An 11958-nucleotide genomic window follows, 5' to 3' on the forward strand; every position below is an offset into this window, starting at 1 on the left:
ACTTTATATAGCAATCTGAGCACACATTGCTGTTGATTTTTCCCCCATTCTTTGCTACAATTCCATACAACTAAAATAATCTTTCTGATAAATTCTGAAGATAATATGTATAGATCTGAAGACATGAATTCTCCAGGATACAGGTGCCAGACTATCTGGTCCATTTGGATGGAGGAATATGAAATGTGGATTCGATCCTGAGGTGAAGACCACAGACTCTGTGGTTGCCTGTGAATTCCCAGCCTGTGCATGCCAGAAGACATCTTATGTGTACAGAAAATTAAAGAACTAGTCTCTCTCCTGCATTCAGTCCTTTGGAAGGCTTTGGGGAGACCTACTGGGTGTCAGGAGCTCTGATGGGCAAAATTTCCACCAGATCAAGTGGTTGAGAAAGAGTGGACTCTCCTCTTGCTTTCACCCAGAGACCTGGACAACAAAGATCTCCATGTCTCTCCACCACTTTCACAACCAACACACCTCTAGCCTTTGCTTCTACGTAACTGAAAATTAACCAAATGGACATCAAAACTCTTCCAAGTAACTCATGACTGAAGATGAAATCAAAACAAACTGCAGATTACTTAAAATTAACACAAATAAACCTATTTCATATCAAAACATAAGAACACTTTGCCCTATGTATTTATTAAGAACTTTGTTCTATGTATTTATTAAGAACTTTGGAACTCAGCAACTGGAGCCAATGGGTACCTCTAAAGACAAGCATCCAGAAGAGAGGTCAAAGGTGAAGATTTTCATAGTCCTGAATCTGGAACATTTTAACCCCTCTTGGACTCCAAAGGAATTCTAGAACAAAGTTTGCTCTCTCTAGAGATGCTGACCAAAAGAGCTTTGAACATGGGGATACCAGGCAAAGCTGATGGAGATGGTGGAGTGCACTATGGAAGAAGATTAGGTCTCTGCATATCGAATGGTAGTCATCAAACAAGACAAGAAAAATAAATTACATACAATATGTTATATATTATAATACATATGTGAATTATACATTTTATATTTTTTACTAATATGGTTAGAGCATCAACATGCTAAATAATATTTCAATACAGTCATCTTTGGCATTGTGCTGACTCTTAGTCATATAAAATTAGACTTTACATATAGTGTTCATTTTGTCAGTATAAAGGTATTTTTGTTGAGAGAAAATATAACTTTTTAATTTAGCAGTTTATTAGCTAGATCTGTAATTTTTAAATATTCAGATTTTGAAATGTGGTCCTCTGTTTGTGTTTTTGTAGCAGGCCTTGCAAATATGAGTGGCAGGCTTGTTTTTCTTATGTTATTTTTCAATCAAAATGTATTCAGAGAAAAGAAAAATACATGTGCTTTACACATGTATTTAAACTGAAGTAAGAACTTTTTTGATCCAGCACCATTACCAGAACACAACTCAGGATGTAAAGCCAGTAACAGATATAATAATGAAAAGAGTAGAAATCAGTACTTCATCTTTACTTTTATTTAAATATCTATTTTTGGAGTTTGTTCATATTGATGAGCTTTATCCTCTAGTTATGAATGCAGGAGGAATATTTTTAACTTAAACATGTATTTCTTCAAAAGAGAATTTATATGAATGAAACTTAATATTGGCAAATGGGCTTTATTCAATATAGATTTCTAAAATGAGATAGTAATGTTATGTATTACTCATAAAAACAATTTTACATCTACAAATAGTGTTTAAAGAAGCTGTTGTTATAATTGCACAGTAATTTTACTGTAATTGTGATATTGGTAACTTTTTAGGAAGCTGAAGGCACGCTATAAAACTGTGTAATGCCCTCTGTGAAAATGTGTGTGGTAGATCCCCTTGATATATAATTAAATGTGTCCATAAAAATAAAATCATAAAAACCTTCCTCTCCTTTAAAATCAGAACAGGCCCATTTGTCAGCCACGTGTGGAAATACCATCTGCCCCACAAATTGTTTAACATCTCTTAAAACATCAGAAATTGCTTATGGTAAGGAGTTCAGTACACCAGCACCCATATCCACAGAGAACATTTCAAAAGGTGTAGTGACCAAGCAAATATTATATATGTTCAACAATTCTACTCCTAGAAACTTCAACTAAACTCATAATTTAGGGATGAGAAAAAATTCAAATCAATTTGTGTATAATTCAACTATTAATGGATATATTAAAAAAAAGACTTTGGTTTCTTTTCATCATCACTCACTTGAGAAGAAAGAATGTGGCTCAGAATTAAATGACATGATGAATATCAAATGTTAGTTCAGGAATTTGCCTAATCACAGATTCCTTTGTGGAACACAAATATTACCATAGGATTTTGCCCATAACTGGATGGCAATTTTTTAATAGCTACTTCATTAAAAATACTCTTTTCTTTAAAATGTTTTAGTCAAACTGGAAGCTGCATTGTTCCACTATCTAACTGTAGTATCTCTGTAATAGCATAAAGTCGAGAGAATACAGCATGCCTGGTGCACCTAAACAATAACTTTCTGTTTCTGTATTTATAGAGAGAAAGTCTCTTCAGTAGCTCCTTGCTGAAAAACAATTTGAAAGATAAATAATGGTTACCTGTTTTGGGAGAGATGGCTTTCCAGCAATACATTTATATGAAATTCTAGAAAATGAATGTGACCAATTTATAATTATATACATATAGCAATTGGAAAGAACTATGAGTAAAGACACATACAGGGACATATCTCATATTGAAATAGTGAAAAGCAACGTGAAGTCCAATGTGAACACATCATACTTCTGGAGAAGCTGATTTAATTTGAATTAACTCTTAATATCTAAAAAGTGTTTGTTCTCTTCCCAACCAGTTTCCTAGAGGCCGCAAAATGATGAGTGCTATGCTCATGTAAATGTGCACACAGTTCATTCTGTCTTCACTAAGTTCATTCTTATATTCCTGTAAATTGCTGGTAGTGTCTTTATTCTTGGTATATTTTAGTTAAGGGAATAACATATAGTTAGAGTTTTATGTGTGCCATTGTTGCAGGTTATAGCACTGTATGTTTAAAAAAAAAGAAAAAGACAGTGAATATACTTGGATACTTGGATATGTGAACAAATATTTAAACACAGAATGAAAACATCCTTGATTTGAATCTGTTTTTTAATGTAACAGAAATAAAATGGACAAATATCACATACAAATGATAGCTCAGGCCACACTCATGATTCTGCCTGAGAAGAGCCTGTGCCTCTGGCACGAAAGATGCAACTACACAGTGAAAGGGCTCGTGGCTGTTAAATTAATACTCTTGCCACAGATAACCTGCGAGACCCAGGAAGAGAGTGAAGCCAGGACAGGACACCACAGTCAATCCTGTGAGCCTTTCTGTGAGAGGAAAATATTGGCAAGAATTTTAGAAATTGTTCAAAATAACTGGGGTTGATAGAAAAAGAAAACCGAGTGAGCTGAGACAATGTAGTATGGTTGAAAGGAAGTATTTGTATGGGGTGTGGAGCATGTATGTGTGTGTTTGGGTCTGTGTCTCTGTTTATGGGCATGGTATGTGAATCCGTCAGATGTGTATTTTCTGTGAATTTTCTACCTTACTGTTAAACACACATTGGGAATTTGTGGCCATGATGCTTTTGGTAATACCAAATTAGTCTTAATGTTTAAGCACGTATTTTTGAAGTCATTCATTATGACTACATGCTACCTGGAAATGAATTTCTTTCAAAAGTATTTATAAAGAAAACAGTCAACAAAATCACACATGCTTTCTTCAAACATCTGGAACAAATTTTTTCCTTTCAATTTGTTCCATTTCAATTAAAAAAAAAATAAACTAAAAGTACTGTGTTCAGGATTTTCTTTTTTAGGGTTGGCATTTTCTTAGAATGGACATGAATATTCTTCAATTAAAGTTCATGCAATTAAAGTATGTGCAAAAAAAAAGACCTGAATCAATGCATTTCCAAAGTGAAACTAAAAGAAGAAAAAGAAATGGAATTTTGTGTGGTTATGCAATTTGGAATGCAGGAACTGGATCAGAGTATCCTAACAGAGAAAGAGGTCAGAAAGGCATTCTGGGAAGAAATGGAGACAGACCATGTGGCTGGGCACTGTGTAGAAACTGAGCTAACATAAGGAAGTGCCTGGGGAGGGGACAGCAGAGGCAAAAAGGAATACAGGGAAAGTAAAATGTCTCATACAATTTTTAAGTCAATATATAAATTTCTCCCCCATTTCCTCTGTGAAACAAGTAACACTTACACACCACTCCGATGCTTTTAGAGTGAACTCACTGGGGGAAACTTAAACTGGTCCTAAATTTGAAATATGAGTTTATAGAGGATGAAAGGCAGAAAAAGGACAAGCAAATAGCAAATATCTAGAATACATAGGTTCTACAATGTTCTTTCCAGGTTTATTGTGGTATAATTGACTTAAAATATTATGTAAGTTTAAGGTATACAATGAGATGATTTATACATGCATATATATATATATACATAGCAAAATGTTACCACAATAAGGTTAGTTAGCACACCCTTCAACTCACAAGACTTCCATTTTGTGATTTCAATTGTTATGGTGGGAACATTTAAGTTTGACTCTCATAGCAACGTTCAAAGATGTTACCAGAAAACTACTAGAGCTCATCAATAAATTTGGTAAAGTTGCAGGATACAAAATTAATAAAGAAATCTCTTGAATTCCCATACACTAACAACAAAAGATCAGAAAGAGTAATTAAGGAAACAATCCCAGTGACCACTGTATCAAAAAGAATAAAATACCTAGGAATAAACCTACCTAAGGAGACAAAAGACCTGTACTCAAAAAACTATAAGATACTGATGAAAGAAATCAAAGATGACAGAAACAGATGGAGAGAAATACCATGTTATTGGATTAGAAGAATCAATATTGTCAAAATGACTATACTACCAAAAGCAATCTACAGATTCAATGTAATCCCTATCAAATTACCAATGATATTTTTCATAGGACTAGAACAAATAACTTAAAAATTTGTATGGAAACACAAAAGAACCTGAATAGCCAAAGCAATCTTGAGAAAGAAAAATGGAGCTGGAGGAGTCAGGCACCCTGGCTTCAGACTGTACTATAAAGCTACAATCATCAAAACAGTATGGTACTGGCACAAAAAGAGATATATAAATCAATGGACCAGGATAGAAAGCCCAGAAATAAAACCATGCACTTATGGTCAATTAATCTATGAAAAAAGAGGCAAGAATGTACAATGGAGAAAAGATAGTCTCTTCAATAAGTGGTGCTGGGAAAACTGTACAGCTATATGTAAAAGAATGAAATTAGAACACTCCCTGACACCATACACAAAAATAAACTCAAAATGCATTAAAGACCTAAATGAAACACCAGATACTATAAAACTCCTAGAGGAAAACACAGGCAGAACACTCTTTGACATAAATCACAGCAATACTTTTTTGGATCCCTCTCCTAGAGTAATGGAAACAAAACCAAAAATAAACAAATGGGACCAAATTAAACTTAAAAGCTTTTCCACAACAAAGAAAACTATAAACAAAATAAAAGACAACCCACAGAATGGGAGAAAACATTTGCAAATGATGCTACTGACAAGGGATTAAATTTCAAAATATACAAACAGTTCATACAGCTTAATAAAATTTTTTAAAAAATCAAAAAATTGGCAGAAGACCTAAGTAGACAAAGAAGACATACAGATGGCCAACAGGCACATGAAAAGATGCTTAATGTCACTAATTATTAGAGAAATGCAAACTTCTTTATTCATTTTATCTATAGATGTACACCTTAGGTTGTTTCCATCTCTTGGCTATTGTAAATAATGCTGCTATGAATATGGGAGTAAAGATATCTTTTGAGTTAGAGTTTTTATTTTCTTCATATATATTCTCAGAAGTGGAATTGCTGGATAATATGACAATTATATTTTTAATTTTTTGAGGATCATCCATATTGTTTTGCAGTGGCTATATCAATCTATAATCCCACCAAACCCTTTTCTCCTCATCCATACCAGCACTTGTTATCTCTTTTATTTTTTATGATGCCTGTTCTAACAAGTGTGAGGTGATGTCCTATTGTGCTTTTAATATGCATTTCCTTACTTACTAGTAATGGTGAGCATTTTTCTATGTGCCTGCTGGCCTTTCTTATATCTTCTTTGGAGAAATGTCTATTCAGGTTCTTTGCCCATTTTTTAATTGTTTGGTTTATTTGCTACTGATTTGTATGAGTTCTCTATATATTTGGGGTATTATTCTCTAATCAGATATATGGTTTACATATAATTTTTTCCCATTCCATAGGTTGTTTTTTCACTTTGTTGATGATTTGCTGTGCAGAAGCTTTCTAGTTTGAAAACTTCTAGGGAAGTTTTCAACTATAATCTCTTCAAATATTTTCTCAGTCCCTTTCTTTTTCTCTTCTTCTTCTGGGACCCCTATAATTCGAATGTTAGTGCATTTAATGTTGTCCCAGACGTCTCTAAGACTGTCCTCAGTTCTTTTCATTCTTTTTTCTTTATTCTTCTCTGCAGTAGGTATTTCCACTATTTTATCTTCTAGGTCACTTATCCGTTCTTCTGCCTCAGTTATTCTGCTATTGATCCCTTCTAGAGTATTTTAAATTTCATTTATTGTGTTGTTCATCATTGCTTGTTTCATCTTTAGTTCTTCTAGGTCCTTGTTAAATGTTTCTTGCATTTTGTCTATTCTATTTCCAAGATTTTGGATCATCTTTACTATCATTATTCTGAATTCTTTTTCAGGTAGACTGCCTATTTCCTCTTCATTTGTTAGGTCTGGTGGGTTTTTATCTTGCTCCTTCACCTGCTGTGTGTTTTTCTTTATTCTTATTTTGCTTATCTTACTGTGTTTGGGGTCTCCTTTTTGCAGGTTGAAGGTTCGTAGTTCCCGTTTTTTTTTTGGTGTCTGTCCCCAGTGGCTAAAGTTGGTTCAGTGGGTTGTGTAGGCTTCCTGGTGGAGGGGACTAGTGCCTGTGTTCTGGTGGATGAGGCTGGATCTTGTCTTTCTGGTGGGCAGGTCCACGTCTGGTGGTGTGTTTTGGGGTGTCTGTGGCCTTATTATGATTTTAGGCAGCCTCTCTGCTAATGGGTGGGGTTGTGGTCCTGTCTTGCTAGTTGTTTGGCATAGGGTGTCCAGCACTGTAGCTTGCTGGTCATTGAGTGAAGTTGGGTGTTGGTGTTGAAATGGAGATCTCTGGGAGATTTTTGCCATTTGATATTACATGGAGCTGGGAGGTCTCTTGTGGACCAGTGTCCTGAAGTTGGCTCTCCCATGTCAGAGGCACAGCACTGACTCCTGGCTGCAGCACCAAGAGCCTTTCATCCACACGGCTCAGAATAAAAGGAGAAAAAGAAGAAAGAAAGAAAAGAAAGAAAGAAAGAAAGAAAGAAAGAAAGAAAGAAAGAAAGAAAGAAAGAAAGAAAGAAAGAAAGAAAGAAAGAAAGAAAGAAAGAAAGGAAGGAAGGAAGGAAGGAAGGAAGGAAGGAAGGAAGGAAGGAAGGAAGGAAAAATAAAATAAAGTAAGGTAAAATAAAATAAAGTTATTAAAATAAAAAATAATTATTAAGAAAAAAATGTTTTTTAAGTTAAAAAATAAAATAAATAAAATGGACAGACAGGACCCTAGGACAAATGGTGAAAGCAAAGCTATATATACAAAATCTCACACATCAAGTTGATTGTGGAGATTTAATCCACTGCTCCTGAGGCTGCTGTGAGAGATTTCCCTTCTCTTCTTTGTTTGCACAGCTCCAGGGCCTCAGCTTTGGATTTGGCCCCGCTTCTGCGTGTAGGTCACCTGAGGGCGCCTGTTCTTTGCTCAGACAGGACGGGGTTAAAGGAGCAGCTGATTCGGGGACTCTGGCTCACTCAGGCCGGGGGCAGGGAGGGGTGCGGATGTGGGGCGAGTCTGCGGCGGCAGAGGCCAGTGGGACGTTGCACCAGCCTGAGGCGCACCGTGCATTCTTCTGGGGAAGTTGTCCCTGGATCACGGGACCCTGGCAGTGGCGGGCTGCACAGGCTCCCGGGAGGGGAGGTATGGATAGTGACCTGTGCTCGCACACAGGCTTCTTGGTGGCAGCAGCAGCAGCCTTAGCGTCTCATGCCCGTCTTTGGGGTCTGCGCTGTTAGCCACTGCTCGCGCCCGTCTCTCAAGCTCCTTTAAGCAGCGCTCTTAATCCCCTCTTCTCGCGCACCAGGAAACAAAGAGGGAAGAAAAGGTCTCTTGCCTCTTGGCAGATCCAGACTTTTCCCCGGACTCCCTGCTTGCTAGCCGTGGTGCACTAACCCCCTAAAGGCTGTGTTCATGCTGCCAGTCCTCTCCCTGTGATCCAACCGAAGCCCGAGCCTCAGCTCCCAGCCCCCGCCCGCCCCGGCAGGTGAGCAGACAAGCCTCTCGGGCTGGTGAGTGCCGGTCGGCACCGATCCTCTGTGCAGGAATCTCTCCGCTTTGCCCTCAGCACCTCTGTTGCTGTGTTCTCCTCTGCGGCTTCGAAGCTTCCCCCTCCACCACCCGCAGTCTCCGCCCGCAAAGGGGCTTCCTAGTGTGTGGAAACCTTTCCTCCTTCACAGCTCCCTCCCACTGGTGCAGGTCCTGTCCCTATCCTTTTGTCTCTGTTTATTCTTTTTTCTTTTGCCCTACCCAGGTACGTGGGGAGTTTCTTGCCTTTTGGGAGGTCTGAGGTCTTCTGCCAGCGTTCAGTAGGTGTTCTGTAGGAGTTGTTCCACGTGTAGATGTATTTCTGATGTATTTGTGGGGAGGAAGGTGATCTCCGCGTCTTACTCTTCCGCCATCTTCCCCCTCTCGGCTACTGATTTTTGTATGTTATTTTGTATCCTGAAAATCTACTGAATTCATTGATTAGATCTAACAGTTTTTTGGTTGAGTCTTTAGGATATTTTTATCTATAAAATCATGCCATCTGCAAATAGAGACTATTCTATTTCTTCCTTTCCAATTCTGATACTTCTTTTATTTTTTTCTTGCCTAATTGCTTTAGCTAGGACTTCCAATATTATGTTGAATAAGAGTGGTGAGAGTGGTTTCCCTACCTTAGTGGAAACATTTTCAACCTTTCACCACTGAGTATGCCGTTAACTGTGGGCCTGTTATAGACAGCTTTTATTATGTTAAGATATGTCCTTTCTATGCCTAACTTGTTAAGAGTTTTTATTGCAACGGGATGTTGAATTTTGTCAAATGCTTTCCCTGTATCTATTAAGATGATCATATAATTTTTGTATCACGTTCAATATCAGGTCAGAGGAGATTGGACATAGACATAGAATGAGAATATTTGTAGTATCTACTCCACATAAAAATATCAGCTGGAGAATGGATAAATAACTTGTGGTATAGTCATATGCTACAATAATATACAGTACTGATATAAATAAATCATGCCTTAATATCAAAGTGGATGAATCTCAGGAACAGAATGGTGAGAGAAAAAAAGCAAGTTAGAAGATACAATATGGGCAGTGTGCAGCTGCGCTAGCTTGAGGGAGTCTGTGGTGGTTGAGGTGGAGACGCATCCCCCTGCCTGGAGCTGCGATAAGCACCCCAGCCGTGCCCCAGGACCTGCAGCTGCCCCCGAGTCAGAGGGCCCAGTCTGCTGTTCAGAGAGCAAAGAAGACAAAAACTCAAGGAGCATCTGTTAAAAAGAAAAACTTTTTGCATACAAACAGGAAAATCAGATATTGTCCAGTGGTAGAGACCAGAGAGTGAAGACATCTGAAGGCCAGATCGAAGAAGAGACAAAAGTTCTGAAACTTAAGGCAAAAGTGGTTGATAAACAGAATGTCGGTAGACTTACAGGGATCAAGAATAATATAACAATGGAAAAAAACTGTATTCCTTTAAAAGCTTCTAATGAATTAACCAATTCAACTATAGCAATTGATACACCTAATTTTGAGGATAATAATCAAACTCTGCCATTGTTACCAATTAAAGATGACCCCCAAAGTCAACATATGATGTTAAGTCAAGCATTTCACCTTAAAAACAACAGTAAAAAGAAACAAATGACTACAGAAAAACCAAAGCAAGGTGCTAACATGCCCAAATGCCCAAGAAACCTGTGCTTGGATCTTATCATAGCCAAATTGTTCAGTCTAAGATCAATTCCTTTAGAAAACCTCTACAAGTCAAAGATGAGAGTTCTGTAACAATGAAGAAACTTTCAGCTACTGTCTCTAAAGCCACAAAGTCTCAGCTTGTACATGCCAGCAGTGTACCAGTGAAAAGTGATAGAGCCTCACATATGACGACTGCCACTAAATTTGTGAGCACTACATCTCAGAGCAGTCAACCTGTACAACCTTCTATTAGCAGTCACCACAGTAATAACCAGGATGCCATGAAACAAGGCATCAGTCTGCCAGTGTTACAGTTTGGAAAGGGCCTCGAGAGAAAGAATTATAACAGTTAAATACACTTTCGTCTATTATCAAAACCAGTTCTTCTCAGGACATAAAAAGAAATAAGACACTATCAAGAAGCATGACATCTGAAATGGTAGCCAGACCTGCTTTGTCTTCTAATACTAAACTGACAGAAAAGTCAAAAAGCATTGACCACCACAGACATACCATGGTGAAAGCAGCTATTGATAGTAGATGGACTCAGCGCAGAGAAACTGCAGAGGAGAGGAAGGCTCGTCTGAGTGAGTGGAAAGCTGGCAAAGGAAGAGTGATGAAAAGGCCTCCGAGCTCAGTGGTTACCCAGCCTGAGCCCGAAGCACAAAGTGAAAAACTAGTTGGGTCCTTCTGGACTACCATGGCAGAAGAAGATGAACAACGATTGTTTACTGGAAAAGTAAACAAGACATTTTCTGAATGCCTACACCTGATTAATGAGGGATGTCCAAAAGAAGAAGTATTGGTTACACTGAATGACCTGATTAAAAATATTCCAGATGCCAAAAAACATGTTAAATATTGGATATGCCTTGCGCATATTGAACCACTTACAAGTCTACTGAAAATATTTTTGCAATCTATGAGAAGGCCATTCTGGCAGGAGCTCAGCCTACTGAAGATATGCGACATGCCATTGTTGACATTCTGACAATGAAGAGTCAAGAAAAAGTTAAATTTGGAGAAAATATTTAGGAGGCTTGTGCAACCAAGGAACAAATCCAAGAAAACACCATTGATGATATAAGTGTTAATCTGGGGTCAGAAAAACCAGAAATAGAAAATAAGCATCTTAGGAATGTGGTATTTCAAGGTTGTGAAAAAGAGCGAGATGACAAAACAAAAGATCCAACCAGTGATATTAAAACCCCCAATACAGAAACTAGGGCAGGTTGCTTAATTAAATATAATGTGTCTACTTCTCCATACTTGCAAAGTGTGAAAAAAAGATGCAGTTTAACAAAACCAATCCTGCATTTAAAGAGCTAAAGATTCTCACACCAGTTAGACATTCACAATGTCTTCAAGAGAAGACTTCTAAATTGCCAGATATGTTAAAAGACCATTATCCTTGTGTGTCTTCACTGGAACAGTTAACAGAGTTGGGAAGTGAAACTGACGCTTTTGTGTGCCGCCTGTACTCAGAGAAGTGAAGCTCTGATAGGAGTGGGGTTGTATTATTCCGAGGGCGTTTGGTTGGTTGGTTTGTTGTGTCTTTGCATGTCCCTTAGGTCAGGAGTTGCCGAGTACCTAAGTATTCACAGCAGTCAGCACTCTTACTAATGTCCACTCTAAAGCAGGTGTTGCCTTCTGTGAGTCGGAAAGCTAATCCTACCTTGTCAATCTCAATAGACTGACTTTTTCTCTAACACAGGTAAATTTTGTGAAGACAGAGTTAGCTTGTTTTGTCACCCAATTCTAGTAGCCCAGACTGCTGTGGGCTCCTGTGTCCCTGGGACTCTGCCCCTGGTTCTTCACTGTCAGTCTCCAGCAAAGCCAGTGAGTCTG

General features: G+C 38.0%; 1 pseudogene; it reads left to right on the forward strand.

Annotated features, from left to right (window-relative positions):
* The first annotated feature begins 858 nt into the window (after nucleotides 1-858).
* LOC113617640 (cytoskeleton-associated protein 2 pseudogene) lies at nucleotides 859-11603 on the forward strand (annotated as a pseudogene).
* Nucleotides 11604-11958: the final 355 nt, after the last annotated feature.

This window comes from Aethalodelphis obliquidens, unplaced genomic scaffold (genome assembly GCF_003676395.1).
Source record: "Aethalodelphis obliquidens isolate GAN/ISIS:26980383/991018 unplaced genomic scaffold, ASM367639v1 scaffold4, whole genome shotgun sequence".
NCBI classification, from domain to species: domain Eukaryota; kingdom Metazoa; phylum Chordata; class Mammalia; order Artiodactyla; family Delphinidae; genus Aethalodelphis; species Aethalodelphis obliquidens.